The sequence below is a fragment of the Psammomys obesus genome, unplaced genomic scaffold, assembly GCF_907164565.1.
Source record: "Psammomys obesus unplaced genomic scaffold, mPsaObe1.curated_primary_1811, whole genome shotgun sequence".
Lineage (NCBI taxonomy): Eukaryota > Metazoa > Chordata > Mammalia > Rodentia > Muridae > Psammomys > Psammomys obesus.
In genome coordinates, this window is record NW_026596158.1 from 8,017,119 (window position 1) to 8,034,319 (window position 17,201).

Consider the following 17,201-nt stretch of genomic DNA (forward strand, 5'->3'; position numbering starts at 1 on the left):
GCTGCTGAAGCATAACTTGATTCCTCAGGTTCAAAGGAATCTTTGCTCCTTGCAGTCTCAATCCTCTACCCCAGCTCTTTCTCCCTCTGTGTAAACATTCTTTGGTTAAATAACGGGCAGAAAAAAACCATCTGGCTTACAGTTCAAAGAACATAGTCCATTCAAGGTTGGGGAGAGGCATGGTCCATAGCAGTGAGACCACATAGCATGGCTTGTTCCCATCTCAGAGGATCAGAAGGCAAAGAAAGTGGAAGCCAGGCTGGGCTACACCCTCACATGCTTTTGCTCCTGGGAACTCACCTCTGCCAACCTCCTCAAATAGCATCACTAGCTGGGGCCCAGTGGTTTAAGTACATGAGGTTTGGGAGACATTTTTAACTCAAACCATACCATCATGCTGTGCCCATATGCCAGTGAATTTGGCCATCTCTGAAGAAGAAGGGATGTGTGAGCCCAGCTCCAGCTATGTCCAAATATGCGTAATTAAACAGTTGTTTTATTAACTCTGACAACAGACATGCACACAGCCCCGTCACAAACATTATAATTTTCCAACTCTCAGAAAGATATGTGCAATCTGTTGTAAAGGCTGCACTAATTATGGAAGGGGGTTCTGTTCTTTTTGCCTCCAACTGGCATTTAATGTGGACTTGTACGGTCCAAAATGCTCTCACTTATCATAAATTCAACTTGCTTCTAAGCTGATGCTTTGCATATTGAAGGGACCATTTAATAAGGATTTTAGAGAGTTCGTTCCATGGAACACTAGTTCAGCCAGGGGCTAAAGACTGTTCACTGTTCTCTCTTTATAATAACAAGCTCCTAGCTTGTTTCCCACACCCTCAGGGTTTCTCCAAGCCTTTAATGTAATGTGTGTTATGATCTCTCTCTTTCTGTCTTTTCCTACCTTTCTCCTCACTACTCTCCATACTAGGGGTTTGAATCCAGAGCCTTATGTATACTAGGCAAACATTATATACCTTGGCTATATTTTTATATGTATAGATATATAGATAGACTCCTAGCCCTCTATTGATTTTTTTCTAATTTTAATTTTAAGACAGGGTCTCACCAAGTTGCCAGGGAGCTCCTGGTATTCACTTAGTGTCCCAAGCAGCCATTGAATTTGTGGTCTTTCTACCTCAGGACACACTGTAATTGGCATCACAGATCTGAACTGCCAGAGCTGGTTGTATTGTACTTCTTAATAGGAAAATGAAGAAACTAGAGTGTGTGAACTATTCCACGCTCATCATTATTAATAGTTTAAGTTTGCACGTTTGTTTGTTTTTCAGACTAGCCTTGGCCTACAGGCATGCCACACTTTCCCTTGGCAGCATGGTAGGGGACTTTGCAGCTGTCAACTTGCCAATACATATAGAAAACTTCTGCTGATGTCCGAAGGAGTGAGACAACAGGCTGAAGGCCACCAACTGTTAAGAGATGCACCTGGCTTTTGTGAGAGTAGCTGCATCTACTTTGTGAGAGTCACATAATATGTGACAGGCTTTTTGGGGGGGTAGGGGAGGAAACATACATGTCTATTTACCACAGACAGAAAACCTACAACTAAACAAAGTGATGACTACATTAAGGTCTAACTTAGGGAACCAGTGAGTTTTTATTAGGATTACTACAGGACTATGGTTGAGGAGTTATGAGCGAGTGAGAATTTGCTTTCTTTAAAAAAAAAAAAAAACAGTTATGTGAATACGATTTTTGTTTTAATTTTAAGGGTGGGGATTATGGAGCTGCTTCAGATTGTCCACAGCAGCTAACTACAGTTGACTTATGCTCTAGCAAGAGAGAGACTTCTGCCAGCTGAAGATAGTTTACATTTGGAATTCTGGGTACTCTTAAGAGGGTACAAATTCAAGAGCCCCAAAGGGTCTGTGTCAGCTGCTGCTTCCCCTTCTGCTGCCCGGTTGGTCTGCTGCTACTTTTGCTATTCCTGGATTGCTGGATGGCTGGATTTCTGGTATTCTGATGACAAAGATTGGGCTTGCCACCAACGAACTGGATGCCCCTAATCAGCAAGAAGTAGTCTAAAGAGACCTATGCCCTCTCTTTCCCCTCTAACCTTTCTTGCCTACCTAATGTTGGGTAGTTAAGGCAATTGTTGTGGAGAAGGGTGATAGATATAGGAACCCAAATAAAGTAGCCAAAAGCATGGCTACAGGGTTCCTTACATAGAGCAGGAGTGACTGAAAGTCAGCTGTGTCACCCCAAAGCCCTCTCAAACATGGGTCACAACTGATGAGTACTATAACCCTGGCATAGCTGGCAGGTGCTCCCACTCCTCTATGAATTTCAGCTGCTCTGAATCTCTTCCAACTGCAGCTGTTTGCTCTGTCTGTATTGTTGTGGAATGGGTTCAGGTAATCTTCAGAGTTTCTACTTGCCCAGACCTTTTGTTTACCCCCTGCAGCTCATGAGCCTCCTCCTCCCTTCTGGAGGAGGGAAACTGCTCTATAATCATATTCTCAGTGTCTGTGTTCCTGTCTACACATTGGGACTGGTGAGATGTTGGTCCCCAGATGACCAAAAGCCTCTCACTAAGAACTGTCACTCAACTAAGAAGGGACCAGATAGAAGATGCTAATTTCCCCCAAAGCCTCTTGGACTTCTGGAGGCTCCCCAGCCCACCATCAATTTGTTCACTCTGTCACTTGTTTACTTACTCAGTGATCCAATATACACAAAAAGCTCCTGCGTATTACAATAGCAGCAATAACTACAGCTAATATTTGCTAGATATAGTGAGAGTCAGGTCATTTCCCTGATACTTTTCCTTGTTATTATTAAATTCTTGAAAATTCAATCCAAGAGTAATGGTGAGAATGAAATAATTTATTCCAAGAACCGAATATACAATGTCCTTCTGGGAGGAGAATCATGGAGAATTCTCTTTGTTTCTGGAGCTGCAATTCATAAGCATGTGAGGGATGGAATGAAAATTTAAGCATCGGATGTACCAGATTGGAGCACTATATGAACAGAACAGGAAATGGGAGGAAGAGAGAAAAGAAGGAGCAGGGTGGGAGGGAAGAGAGGAGGAGTGGGCAGTCACTTGTTCTAATATTTCAGGTCCTTGTTAGAATAAGGCTACTCATAGGAAGGTATGCTGAGAGAGGAGAGCCAGCAATAACAGGGAAGGCTGGATGAACGTGTCATCATTAACAGCCGTGGAAATGACTAAAAATATCAGACTTTCAGCGCAGATTGTTTCTGCGGTGGGTACAGTGTTATCCCCTCCAGTTTTTGGAACTTCAGGAGAGCCTTCCCACACAGCTTTGAGAGTGAATGTGGAGCAGCTGCTACCGCTCAAAAGAACTGAGATTAGCAAGACGATTTGATGCGAAAAACAGAATGTTCTCACAAACTATGGCATAAAAGAAGACGTTACACAAACCGAAGGACAAGAACCAGCGGAGAGGACTGAGTTGTGGCTCAGCAATAAAGGATGTACTCCAATGAGGGGCTAGGGGTGTGGCTCAGTGGTACAATGGACAAAGCACAGGACTATGGGTCAAAGAGTACGAAATATAAAAAGTATAATTTTAAAGAATCAGAACATTTTATAATTACCATCTCTGTTCCTGAGTGATTAAATGCTTCTTTTGTGTTCGGAATCTGTAGACAACAAGTCGACAAACAAGTCACAAACTGGAAGAGACTTTGAAATGACAGGATGCTTCTTCCTGTCAGTTACAAGGTGCCAACGCCATGGAAAGCACCACAAGGGAGCCAAGTGTCAGAGCAGTGGGACAGTTTTCAGAGCATTAACACTCAAAATCAGTAACAAAGCACCAGCATCCCTGAGACCACAGAAGCTCTCTTAGAATAAATGGGTTCACACCAACTTATCAAGCTTAAATGATTCCACAATTTAGTGGAAGGGCATGCTCCATGGGAAGTTTACTCAGTGCTGAGTGTAAAATGTGGGTGCACTGCCAGCAGGAGGAGGAGATCACTGAGTTCAGTCAAAAGTTCATAATGCTAAGAAAACATATGATAAAAAAAAATAGCACGTGCAGAGACAAAGCATCCAGTCACATAGACACAGCTTTTGGAGAATCAGATGCATTCTTTTAAGAGAGGCAATTTACTGTTTTTGATGGTGGTTGTAATAATGCTACGTTCTGTAGGTCAGCTACCAAAATTAAATAACAAAACAAAACAAAACAGAAAACAGAGACCATCCCTCATTAGCTACATGCACTTCATCTAGTGCTCTCTTCTAAAATATGCCACACATAAACCCACTACATACAAATACTAGGAACATCAGACAAAGTACATATACCCCACATACAACACACATAACATTCCCAAATATCACACACACTACATACACACACACACACACACATACATACACACACACATACTACAAACATCACACATGCCACATGTACCACACACATACACAAATTACATCACACTACAAACAGCTTCCCAATATCACATCACATACTACACACTACAAAAACACACATGCTACATATGCCATACACCTAGAACACATATACAATACTCCCTATACTACACACATTCTTTATGCATACACACGACAAAGAAAACATACCACACATACAGAATACACATACAATACTGCTTTTCCCACACTGTAAATGTAGACACACGTGTATGCCCATGCACACACACACCTCTGAAATTTAATTTTTTAAAATTCCACGCACATTTTGCAAAGAACTTTAGTATCTATTATCTCAGCTGGTCTTTACAGAAATCCCATTAAACAAATACAGATAAGTTTATTATTTTCCATTAATAGATAAGACCACTCAAAGTCAAAGGAAATGAAGTGACCAGGAACGTATTTCCCAGTATGTTCTTCACAGAAGATTCCAGGTAATACCCCCTAATTCATATTGGCTTAAATAAGCAAAAGGAAAAATTGGTTTCTATAACTTGGCTCCAAAGGTGGGTTTTCTTCACTAAAGCAACAGCTGGGTCAAGCCTAGCATAGGTTGCTATCACAAATCAGTCTCTGGGCCTCTGCTCTGACTTCTTTGGGTTCTCATTTTACAGGTAGATTTTCCTACAGTAGTGACAAGACAGCTACCGGCACCCCTGGAATTCTCTCTACCTCTTCAACCTCAGTAGAAGCCACATATCTCTCAACAGAAAAAAAAATTATTTCAGAGAAAAAGCTAGAACTGACAACTGATAAGTGATTTTCTTTTCCCAATGACTCTCCCAGTGCAGTCAATGTCATTGTCGCTTAGTAATATATTTGAATTTCCTTATACTTCTCTTCATGCATTCCACATTTGTGCAGACATCATTGAGTTCATAGCAGCATTGTTTTTAGAAGCTTCCTCTTTACCCTTTGAAGCCAGCAGGATCTGAGGTACAAATTGAAACCTTATGCTTTCTACAAACAGGAATACAAACACTAGATTCACTAACTGTTTTTGAATTTTGTTTGTAATTGTTGTTTGGGCTGTTGAAAATTCATCATTCACCTGTTATTTCTCCAAAAGTTTCTCTGGCTATCAAAACCCTAAAGGCAGGACTGCCTTCCCAAGCCATAGGGGGAGAGGACACACTTAGTCCTGATGTAGCTTGATGAGCTAGGGTGAATGGGAAAGGGAGCTCCCCTTTTCTAAGAAAAAGAAGAGGAGGGAGGGGGACAGAGGAGAGGGGAACTGGGAGTGGAGAAGGGATGATGCTACAAGGATGTAAAGTGAATAATAATAATAATAATAATAATAATAATAATAATAATAATAATGATAACATAACGGACTAAACAGTAGTGAGAGTAAAGCACCAAAATGTTTCTGGGCATTCTTCATCCTTTCCCCATCCCTTGGGCTCTGCAATGGATCAAGATATCAATTCTGGAATCAGAAACCTCTCCTCTGAGTGTCCCAGCTCTGCCTGTATTTATTCAACACAGGCTCCCATGAATGTTACTGAAAGAATGTCATCACTGAGTTAGAGCTCATGTATTTACTGTTATACTTTAAACAACACAATTGACTTCAGGGAGACAGAGCTAACTGACTCTAATTTAGATGTTAAAAAAACCCACAGAGTATTAGTCCTTCACTGACTAATAACTCAGCATTAATAAATAATAGGATATATGCTAGGAGTGGCTCAGTGAATAGGAGTGTTTTTTTTTGTTTTTTTTTTTTTTGTTTTTTTTTTTTGTACAACCTAAGTTCAATCTTCAACAGCTGGGTATGGCCATAAACACACACACACACACACATATCCTATAACCCTAATACTGTGGGGGCAGGTGGAGACTTTGGCCTTGCTGTTCAGCCAGTTCAGCCAACACAGTTCAGTGAGAGAGCCTGTCTCAAGGGAAGAAGGCAGATCATCATCAAACAGGATACCCAAGTTCTCCTCTGACCTTTAGAACTTATCACCTGCCAAGCTTCTTTACACCTTTCCTATCCACTATCCCTTGCTCATCCAGTAACATGAGGGAAGGAGTTTCTGCAAGTGACAGTTCCCATCTCTAATCCTGTCTTGTTCTAAACTAAGAACTGATACATCAGGTGACATCCAGCTCAACTGGCAAAGTAATAGAACCAGCAATGACAGTCAGGAAACTATAATTTACTTTTTTGCTCTTAGGATGACAACCAGTTGCTGTGGGAAGGCTTGGCACTCTTGAACAAGTTACATTCACAGCATACAAAACCATGCTGTGTGCAAACTTCTCTGGAAAGATATGGTGGCTTCCTGGAGTGCTTGACTGTTCCTAACCCATTAGAAAGTTTGTGACAGCTAATCTTTATGTTAAAACTTGATACAGACTAGAGTTATCTGAGAGGAGGGAACTTCAGTTGAGATTATATCTCTGTAAGATAGGGCTATAGGGCATTTTCTTAACTAGTGCTTGATTGGGGAGGGCCCAGCCCTTTGTGGGTAGAGATATTCCGGAGTTTGTGCTCTTGAGCAAACTGTAAAAAGAAAGCCAGTAAGCAGCACCCCTCAATGACCTCTGCATCAGCTCCAGCCTCTAGGTTCCTGCTGGTTTTGAGTTCTTGTCCTGACTGTCTTCCCTCTCCATGTTGTTTTAAGTCATTGTGTTTCATCACAGCACCAAAAACCCTTTCCAGGAGGAAACTGATGGACTTAAGAAAGCACTGATTTGGGCAAAGCCTGCACTCAAAGTACAGACCAGAGCTACATGAAGTTAGTGTCTGTTCTCCTATAACTAAGGTTTGGGGAGACAGATCAGTAGAGACATAGCAGTAGAGGCAGAAGTCAGTATGTGACATGGAGGTACAGCACAAGGAAGCAGGAAACACTATGGTGGCTTTTTGTTCAGGGAGCACAGGCCATTTGCAGCTGAGCCTAGAGATGTGGGATTCCAGGAAAAAAGGGTGGTACTGGAGATGCAGAGGAACCTTGTTCTGAGATAGAAGATGTTTTATTTTTATAGCTAAAAGAAGAGAGAAAGGGACTGCAAAGCAGGCCAGTGACCTGACCAGAAAAGAGACTGGAGAGCAGGACATTAGTAAGGGCCCTGGTAATGGACCTTTTATTTCTCCAGTGTCCTGGTAGCTATCAGCTACTTACTAACAGTGGTGACTGATGCTGCTGTATACCTGCTCGACACTCTGCCAAGAAGACTAGACCCAAGTTCCTTAGAGTGCAAGCCTGGCAACAGTAAATCCCACGGAGCACAGGCTCCCAGTAGCACTCTTAGAAAGCATACAAGCAATAAGGAGTTTTGCTTTTAAATCCTGTTCCCAGTCTGTCTCCAACATAGTCATCCCTCATCATTTCCTTCATAACATTTGAAACTGGAATTATGTTGAAAGCAAAGTATAAAATGGCAGAGATTTTTGTCTGCCTTTGACAGTTTCCTGAACTCACACAATAAGGTCTCTAATAAGAATTTTGTTAGATAAACATACAAATGGATGGATGAACAAATGATCATTCTTATGGCAATTCCTTTTCCTGTCTCTGTGGGAGTTAGCACCCTCAACCTGAAGCAACAAGCACAGAAATCCATAGCTAATGACTGCCCACCTTTTAGTGCCCCCCAAACAGTGGCAAGAAGCAATGTATTCAGCATAGATGTCGCTCAAGTGTACGCACAGACAATTCAGATCAAATCCATCTCCTGAAAGGACCCAGGGCAATGTGTCCAGATGAGCGAATCTATTTCCATTGAGAAGAGCACTAACTCCTAAATTGCTGTGCTGTGCAGCTGCCTCATTTTGGAAGTAAGGGAAGAACTTTGCAAATCGATTAAAACCTAATGTGGACTTGGCTGTCCATTGGTTCCTCTCTTCCTTCCCCGGGAGTGGTGCATTTTGGAATTCATCTGAGCACTTTCGGCTGTGCACTCCACCTGGCAGATACCATGCAGTCAGAAAGCTCAAACTCTTGACATGAGATAAAAGTGGCTCTGATCTGAATTCCTCCCAGCAGTGACATTTCTCAACATCATCAATCAATCCAGCCCCAGAGAGTGGGCAGAGAGAGCTTTGGGCAGACATCTTCAGTGGTCCTCAAATGAGAAATGTGTCTAGAGTCCAAGACATTTTTTTGTGTACTCTTGTTTTTTTCTTTTTTTTTTTTTTAATATACCAAAGTAATACATTGTATAGTTTAAAAAAATGAAGGAAAAGACGATTATTGTGAAAGGGAGTGAGCACAGCTCGACTATCTTGAGACTAGGAGATGATTTCTTTCCCCCGCATCTTTTTGAACCCCTTTTCCTTGCCCTGTATGACAGGATCCTACATCTACCTAGCATTCCAACAGAGACGATGTGTACTGACCTGAATATAAGAAATAAGGATTTAGTTCACTTACACTCCCCCATATATTATTTTTAGTTCCCTCACTGATTATATTGCTTTGAAAATCTTATGACCCCTTTCAAACCTGCATAAAAGTTAGAGAATTGTACAAGGAACACCCATTTTCATAGCACTTAGATTCTGCAATTAACATTCTGTTGCACTGGCTTTATCTCGCATCTGCCCATTCATCTGTGTCTCTAGCCAGCCACCAATCTATCTTATTTTTGGCTAGGTTTCAAAGTGAGCTGTAGACATTGGTGTACTTCATCTCAAACACACCAGCATGTAGCATCAATTCCGAGTTCAGTATCTGCTTAGAGTTATTTTTCTTTCACTCTCTCCATGCGAAGTAAACATATAGAAAATTAAATGAGGAAACCCTAAATCTCCACCAGATTTAGCAAGTTCATGTTTCTATGTGTCACAGAAGCTACCATGGCCCCACATGCTTTCATTACTTCCCTGACCTACCCCCCTAACAAAGATCTGTTCAGAGATTGCTACAGTAAATTGGTTTCCCCACTCTATAATGCATGCAAAAGGAACCTAACACAAGTATTGAGTTAGAAAAAGTTCTTTTTCACTCCCTTGTAGCACATTTTATTTTTTAGACCATTTATGACATTGCATATCTCAGCAGCCTCTCCTGACTCTATTCTTGTAATTGGTAGACTCCGGGTCTGTCTTCAAATTTGGTTATCACCAATAAAGCTTCCATCAAAGCGGGAAGAACATCTGCAAGTATGATGTTAGCTAGATCTGTTTCTACAGGGTAAGTACGTGGAAGTGGAATTGTTGTGCACACTTACCTGTCAGCAAGAAACACCAGAGCTGGGCAAGAGAGATGACTTGGTGGGTAAGTGCATTGCTGAGCAAATACCAGGGTCTGAGTTGTAATTCCAGGAACCTGCACAAAAGCTAAGCCTGCCTGTGCATCCCGTAACCTCAATATTGGGAGGCAGAGACTAGGAGGTTCTAGAAGCTCAGTGGCCAGCCATGCTTAGCCAAATCAGCAAGCTGAAGGTTCAGTGGGAGACTGTCTCAAAAGAATAAGTGTAGATCCACAGAGGAATACACTTAATGGCCTTTTCTGGAATCTGCATATACGTACATGTAACGTGTGCCAGTATGTATGAGCATGTGCATGTACAGAAGTATCTGATTAAAACTTTTTTATAGTACTAAAGATTGAATCTAAGGTGTCATGCCTGCTAGACAACACATCACTGCCGAGTTACAAGACCAAAACACCCCCTAATCCTTCCCAAATATTGCCACCAACTGGATACCAAACACTCAGACATATGAGGCTATGGGGACCATTCTCATTCAAAACACCAAACACAGTCTCTGCGTATCACCACACGTTGGTTGCAGTGCTGAGGATGGACATTGTATGTGCTAAGTAAGCACTCTGTCAACTGAGCTATGTAGAGCCAGGATATGTTCTAAAAAGAAAATTAAAAATAGGGGCTGGAAAGATGGTGCTGTTTTTATAGATGGCCATATTTAAGTTCCCATTATCCACATCTGGCAGCTTACAACTGTCTGTAGCTCAAGTTACATAGGATCCAACACCTTCTTCTGTACTCTTCATGCAGTTGCCCTCAAATGCACATAGACGTACACACATACTCATATAATTAAAAATAAAATTAATCTTTTTTGTTTAAAAGACTAAAAGTTCCAGCAAGATGGCTCAGCATGGTTAAGGTGTTTGCTATATAAGACTGGCCACCTGGTGTTGAATTTCCAGCGCCATGTATGGTGGTTAATTTTAACAGTCAGCTGTGTCAAGTTAAGTGTTAACTGAACACCAACACCCGGAGAGAGAGTCTTAAGGAACTGACAAGATCAGGTTGGCCTGTGGGCATGTCTATGAGTGAGTGTCTTAATTAAGTTAATTGCTTTGGGAAGATCAAGCCTACTGTGGAAGCCACTGTTTCCTTTTTTTTTTTTTTCAGTCCTGAACTATGTGAGCGTGGAGAAACTGAGCTGAGCACAAGCAAGTGATTCTTTACCTCTCTCTGCTATGCTGAGGCTATTTGCATTAAATTCTTGTCTTGGCTTCCTTGCAATAAGCGGTTGTAACCTGGAACTGGGAGCTGACCATTCTCTCTTAAGTTGCTTTTTGTCAGGGTGTTTTATCTCAGCCGCAGACATGTAACTATGACATCACAGTAAACACGAATGAGAAAATAAACTCACTCCACACAGTTGTCTTCTGACCTCTGCATGTGAGCCCTGCACATACATACTTCCTTCACAAACCATACATACACATGCACACAATAATAACAATAAATAATTGTTAAGATATCAAAAAGAAATTGTAATAATAACCTCCCCATCCACTTCTCTTAGCTGGCCTTTGCTACATTTGCCTGTGTGCTGCCGTCTACAGCTCTCTGTGTTTCTCAGTGTGAGGCAGCCTACTCACACCTTTCTTTCCTGCTGTCTTCCTTAGTATTGGCTATTACCAGTGCTGGCATCCCTGTTCAAATGGAAGGGTATCCTGGGATACTATGGGAGCCCAGGGATCACAATTCTCTGTTGTGGAACAGTGTCCCAGTGGAAGGGTACCCTGAGACAGGGCGCCCAGGAACCACACAGCTCTGAGGGAAGTCTCCTGAGTAGAGGCACTGCAGTCCTGAGAATGGATATCCCTGGCTGAGTTGGAGTACTACAGTTTCACAGCTCTGCTTCCCAGCTCCTCTTCTTCAGCATTGCAGCTCCCCGTGGAGGGTTATCCCCAGCTGAGCTGAGAAATCCAGGAGCCTCAGCCCCACTCCACTTCTTGGTTCTTCCCTTCTTTTCTTCTTTGCTTTTCAGCTTGTTCTGATAAGAGAGTCACACCAGGCCAAAAAAAAAAAAAAATCTCATAAAAGAGATGTATTGGTGGTATAAATCTAGGGTTTGGAGGGGAAAATCCAGAGATGGCTTCCTCTCCTCCTGGGAGAAGAAAGCAGGGAACTAAGCAGTAGGCAGGACATATATAGGATTTCTTAAGAAGTAGAGCTTTTCAGGGCAGACATTTCCAAGGTGAGGACTAATGGGATTTCAAGTCCTGAGCTTGAGGGAGTTCATGGATTGAAGGGTTCTCTTGTTCAGGGATTGGTGGCCTTTTTCTTTTAGGGTGGGTTCTGGGCACTCTTCAGCCTCAGGACTGGGAACAACAGTTACATCCCTTAAAAAGTTATAAAATGACAATTAGGGCTATTGGGAAGTCTGGGGCGTGGGGGGCAGGACCTGGCTGCTAGAGCTCCTGGGGGGTTGGGTACTAGCCACTTCCAACCTGATGGTTTACACAGCTTACAAAGGAAGTCTATGACAGGGAACCCTGTCTCTTGAGTCAGAGTGACTAGCCAACAGCCATGACTTTTAGTTCTTTTCCCTTTGGACTTTTTGCTCTACTGGAAGTCATAGGAAAATACCTTTATGTAGCGTCCTTCCTTCCTTTCTTCTTTCCTCTCTTCCTTCTTCCATCTCCCTTTCTTTCCTTCTTTTCCCTCTTCTCACTACCTTACTTTTAGGTGGGTATTTTTCATGATTTTGTCCTTCCCTTTTTCCCCAGTGCTGAGGATGAAACCTAGGGCTCAGGTGCTCTACCACTGAGCTAAATCCTCAACCCCTTTCCTCTTCTTAAACATTATGCTTGAACTTGATTGCTCATTCCAGCTCATGGAAAGCTGTCCTCTGGGAGTGATGTGGTCATGCTCTACTTGAACTCTAAGCAACTGTAATTCCACAACGGACCCACTAACATTCTATCATAGAAAAAGGATCTCAAAGGGCCCCCCATGTCCTGGAAGTATATAAGCAGTTGGCATATGATGGAACAAAGAGAGACTTTCTTCAGTGAGTTAGTTGTCCCAAAGTTGCCCATAAACTCAGTGTTTCACTTAGTTAGGCTGGGGTGGGAATGTTTATTTAGTCTGTCTCTCAGTCCCCTATCTAGGATGCTTTGATACTTATTAACATCTCCCTAAGAAAGGTGTGTGTGTGTGTGTGTGTGTGTGTGTGTGTGTGTGTGTGTGTGTGTGTGTTGTATATGTGCCTGTGTGGATGTGGATGTGTGTATCTGTGTATAAGCATGCTATGGTCAAAGGATATCAGGTGTCCCGCTCTATCACTTTTTACTGTGTTCTCATAGACAGGGTCTGTCATTGAATCTGGCAGCAGCAAGCCCCTGAGATCCTCCTGTCTTGCCTTATCCCTACTCCCAGTACTGAAGTTGTAAGTATGCATGTGGCCATGCCAATCTTTTTACATCAATGCTGGGGATTTGAATTCAGTGTCTCAAGCATCCACAGCGAGCTCTCTTACTCTCCAAACTACATCTTCAGCCCTCTCTAAAGCTCCCACTCTAAAGTTTTCAATGAAGAACGCTTTATTTCCATACATCATACTTTTAACACGTTATTTCAATACAGTTTGTCTTTAAGTATTATAAGATCCAATATTACCCCATGGTTAATCTTGACCAGCCTGACTGACTTGAGAGATCGTTGAAGCTAACCTAGTGTATTTGCGAGACAGCTTCTGTGTGGAACAGCATGAGGATGGAGGGACCAGTCCTCAAATGGGGTAGCACTACCAAGCCCTGAATAAAGCAGAGTTAGGAGGAAAACATCTTTGAATGCCTTCTCTGCTTCCTAACCATCATGAGATGAGCAGCTTTGCTCCCTAGACTCTCTTGCCACTGTGATATCTGCCTCAGGCCCAGAGCATGAAGCCAGAGGACCATGAACTAAAATCTACAAAGCCATGAGAAAAAAAAATGTCTTTATTTAAAATTCTTAATTTTGTCACAGCAATGAAAACCTGACAGTTACTAATATGATACATCACTTTCTTCTTTCTGTGTTTCAGATATGATTTGTGTTTGTGTCCCTCTAGATCTGTTTGTGTCCTTTTAGATGCTTCAAGGATACCCTCATTTTATTTTAGGAGACCGTCTTTAGGCAGTGATTCTTATGGATACTTTCAGTAAAATAATTTTTACTTTTTTGGTTTTGACAATTTTATACGTGTATCTGATGTATTCTGACCACTCTCTCCTCTACCCTGTTCTATCTTCCTCACCTTGGTCAAATCCCCCTTTATCTACATTCTTTTATTTATTTATTTATTTATTTATTTATTTATTTATTTATTTATTTATTTATCTATCTATCTATCTGCCTATTTATTTATTTATTTATTTATTTATTTATTTATTTATTTATTTATTGCTTTATGAGTTCAACCAGTCATCTATGTGAACCTGGGTTGGAGCTTGTCCATTGCAGCCAGCTGAGTTTACCTGTGGTTATACAACTGAAAATAATTATGGCTTTCCCCTTAGAATTCACCTGTAACTGATAATTTCACATCAAGAGGTAGGGCCACAAAAGCCCCTTACTTATTATGACTAGCTATGAAAAACATAGCTTTTTTTCTGTCTCAAGAATAGTTAGCTCAACAAGGGCCCATGTTTCCTAAACTTCTCTCTTCCTCTATGTGCCCTTCAGTCAATAATGTTTAATTATGAAGTCAAGTTTTCAGAAATGACATGAGATGCAGTCACCACTTACATCAGAGATAAAAGACAAAGGCTACCTTGCGTGAGCATGCATGTTCCCTAGCCAAGTTTAGGTTCTTGAGCACCCTTTTTGCAAAAAGAATTTGCTTTAATTTGTTCACATGCTTCACTGTGGGACATGAGATTATATTTTCCCCATAAATGACAGGTCCAATCTTATTCTAGGGTGTCTGCCCTCGAGAAGACACCCATAGCTGCTGTAAGTTTCTGTTTGTAATTCTGTTTGTAACAGTGTCATGCCAAGAAAGTGAAATGCCTTGACACTTTGTTATGTCTCTAGGCTCCTACCTTCTTTCTACCGCCTCTTCTTTGATGTTCCCTGAGCCTTAGAGCTGGTGCTATAAAAGTTTAGTGCTGGAGCACTTAATTGTCATTTATTTGCAGTACCTAGAACAGCCTTGACTCAGCATTCACTAACACCATTCACTGCAAAGAGAAGCTTCTCTGATTAAGGATGAGAGTAGCATTTTTCTGTGGGTATATATGAAATAATTAGAAGGCAGTTTGGGGCCACATCAATTCAACTACATAGCAGTAGTGAGTTGTTTGTGGCGTCTTTGAGTCTGAAACACAGGTCCAAGGCTCTTCTGAGTTTTTTTCTGTTCCTCTTTCTACCTCCTCTGTCTCTCCTTGTGTGTGTGTGTGTGTGTGTGTGTGTGTGTGTGTGTGTACATGCATGTACTAAGAACTGAACCCAGGGCTTCTTGCATACTTGTGTTAGAAACAATCTGGCGATAAATGTTCAAAGGTTCTGTAACCCATGTAGGTCCAGCTGAAAATGATTGAAAGCACCAGACCCCTAGTCTTTCCAAACCCAATCTTTACTGAGTTATGTTTTCTCAACCTAAAAATTTAGAGCAGAAAAATTATTAACAGCTAAGCTTACCTGCAAGGTCATATATCTGGTAGGCTTCAACACAAACCATGTCTTTTGTTGAGAAAGGTGTAACAGAGAACAAGATAGGACCCAGGTAATGTGTTTAAAAAAGGAAGAGGGGTCCTGTGTGCCTTGGGTTTAAGATCATCCTCTGTGCTCAGTCTTCATGCCTGTCAATCTAAGGTGACACTGGATTTTGAAAAATCATAAATAATCATAATAAAACATTTTACTGCTTTGCTTTGTCTGCTCAGAGTTTCCAGTGTTCTTATTATGACCATTGATTCTCATACCAGAAAAGTATCCTACCATTGAGCTATATTCCCAACCCCTTTTTGTCTTTTTTATGTTTATTCTGGAAGATTGTGCCAGCTTGCCTTTCTGTGCTCCCATTCCTTCTCATCACTTGTGCTTGGTTTACTATGAGAAGTATCTTTATTGCCCAGTTACAAATCTCTTCAAGAGTCAAGTCCTTTCTGCTTTTAAAGCTTAATCATCTCAATTGTCTGTCTTCTCTGCTGTTGTGTGTTCTCTGTGTGTGTTTTACTCTTTCCCCTCATCTTGTTAATTCTTTACATATGTTTATTGATCCTGGTGTCCTCATATGTGCACTTTCTTACCGAAGTTCTGCAGTAAGAAACTTGGGATAGGGAAGAAGGCACTTGCCAGTTTTAGGCAATTGTCCACCTCTCCCTCTACCTCTTTCTAAGTATGATTACCACACAAACTGACTTAAGAATCCCATACCCATGAACTTCAAAACCCTACACTCCATGTATTTTCATTCCCAATATCTTGAGGGTGAAAAAGCCACATTTGGGCTTTTGCAGGTAAAATGATGTTTTAACCAGTGTCCTCTTTTTGTGATTGTCAGTGCTTTGGGGCAAAGGCAGGGGGCACAGTTCCCCACTGTCAACCACTGCAGTTTGAGGGCTTCTCTAAATTTCCAAAGACCTACCCAGGCCAAGCCAGAGACAGTGGCTTCAATGGAGAAAAGGATTTCAGAACTAGCTAATATGAGGCAGAGTTTAGTAAAGGTATTTTAACAGAAGCTTAAACAGGAGGGTCAAGAGAAAGAGAAGCTTTCATAAGGAAAACAAGACACCTAAGAACATAGACATTTCTTTTTTTTTTCTTTATTTTTATTACATTGTATTTGCTTTGTATCCCATCTGTAGCCCCCTCCCTCATTCCCTCCCAATCCCACCCTCCCTCTCTTATTTCCTCCCATACCCCTCTACAAGTCCACTGATAGGGGAGGTCCGCCTCCCCTTCCATCTGACCCTAGTTATAAAAGACATTTATCACTCTATGATGCCTTTCCATCTTTGCTACAATCTTATTACCACTGTAGTGGGTTCAAAGCTGCCATCTTCAAAGGGTTAGTCAGGCATGTAAAGGAGATTACCTGGTGGTCCTGATTGTCATCAGCAGGAACAACACTGATAAGGCACTGATAAACCAAAAAGATACAGGAAGGTGATATAGCTTTAATGTAAACAGAGTTAAAGAAGAAGGAATGAGGCCCTATTCAAAGTCTGTTAATTAGGCTTAATACCTTTGGGCCTGCAGCCTAGTTAATTGTTACATTAGCAGAAAATATTTCTGTATGAAGAGACTGTTAACTTAGTCTGCAGCATTCATGGCAGACATTAATTATATTGGAGTTATTACTTCTCAACTGGTAAAAGGATTTAATCAGCTTCCTGTGGGACAGTCTGCTCTCTATTTCTGTGCCCCCAAAGTTCTCTCAGGATGAGTGGCTAGAATATTGGCTACAAGATCTGTTTCTGGTCATTTTGGGGGACGTGGAGCTTAGATCGTATTTAAATTTCCCCCCTCCCTTTCAAATCCTTCTTCTTTCTTCTTCCTCTTCCTTCTTCACCTTCCTCCTCCTTTTCCTTTTTCTTCTCCTCTTCCTTTTTCT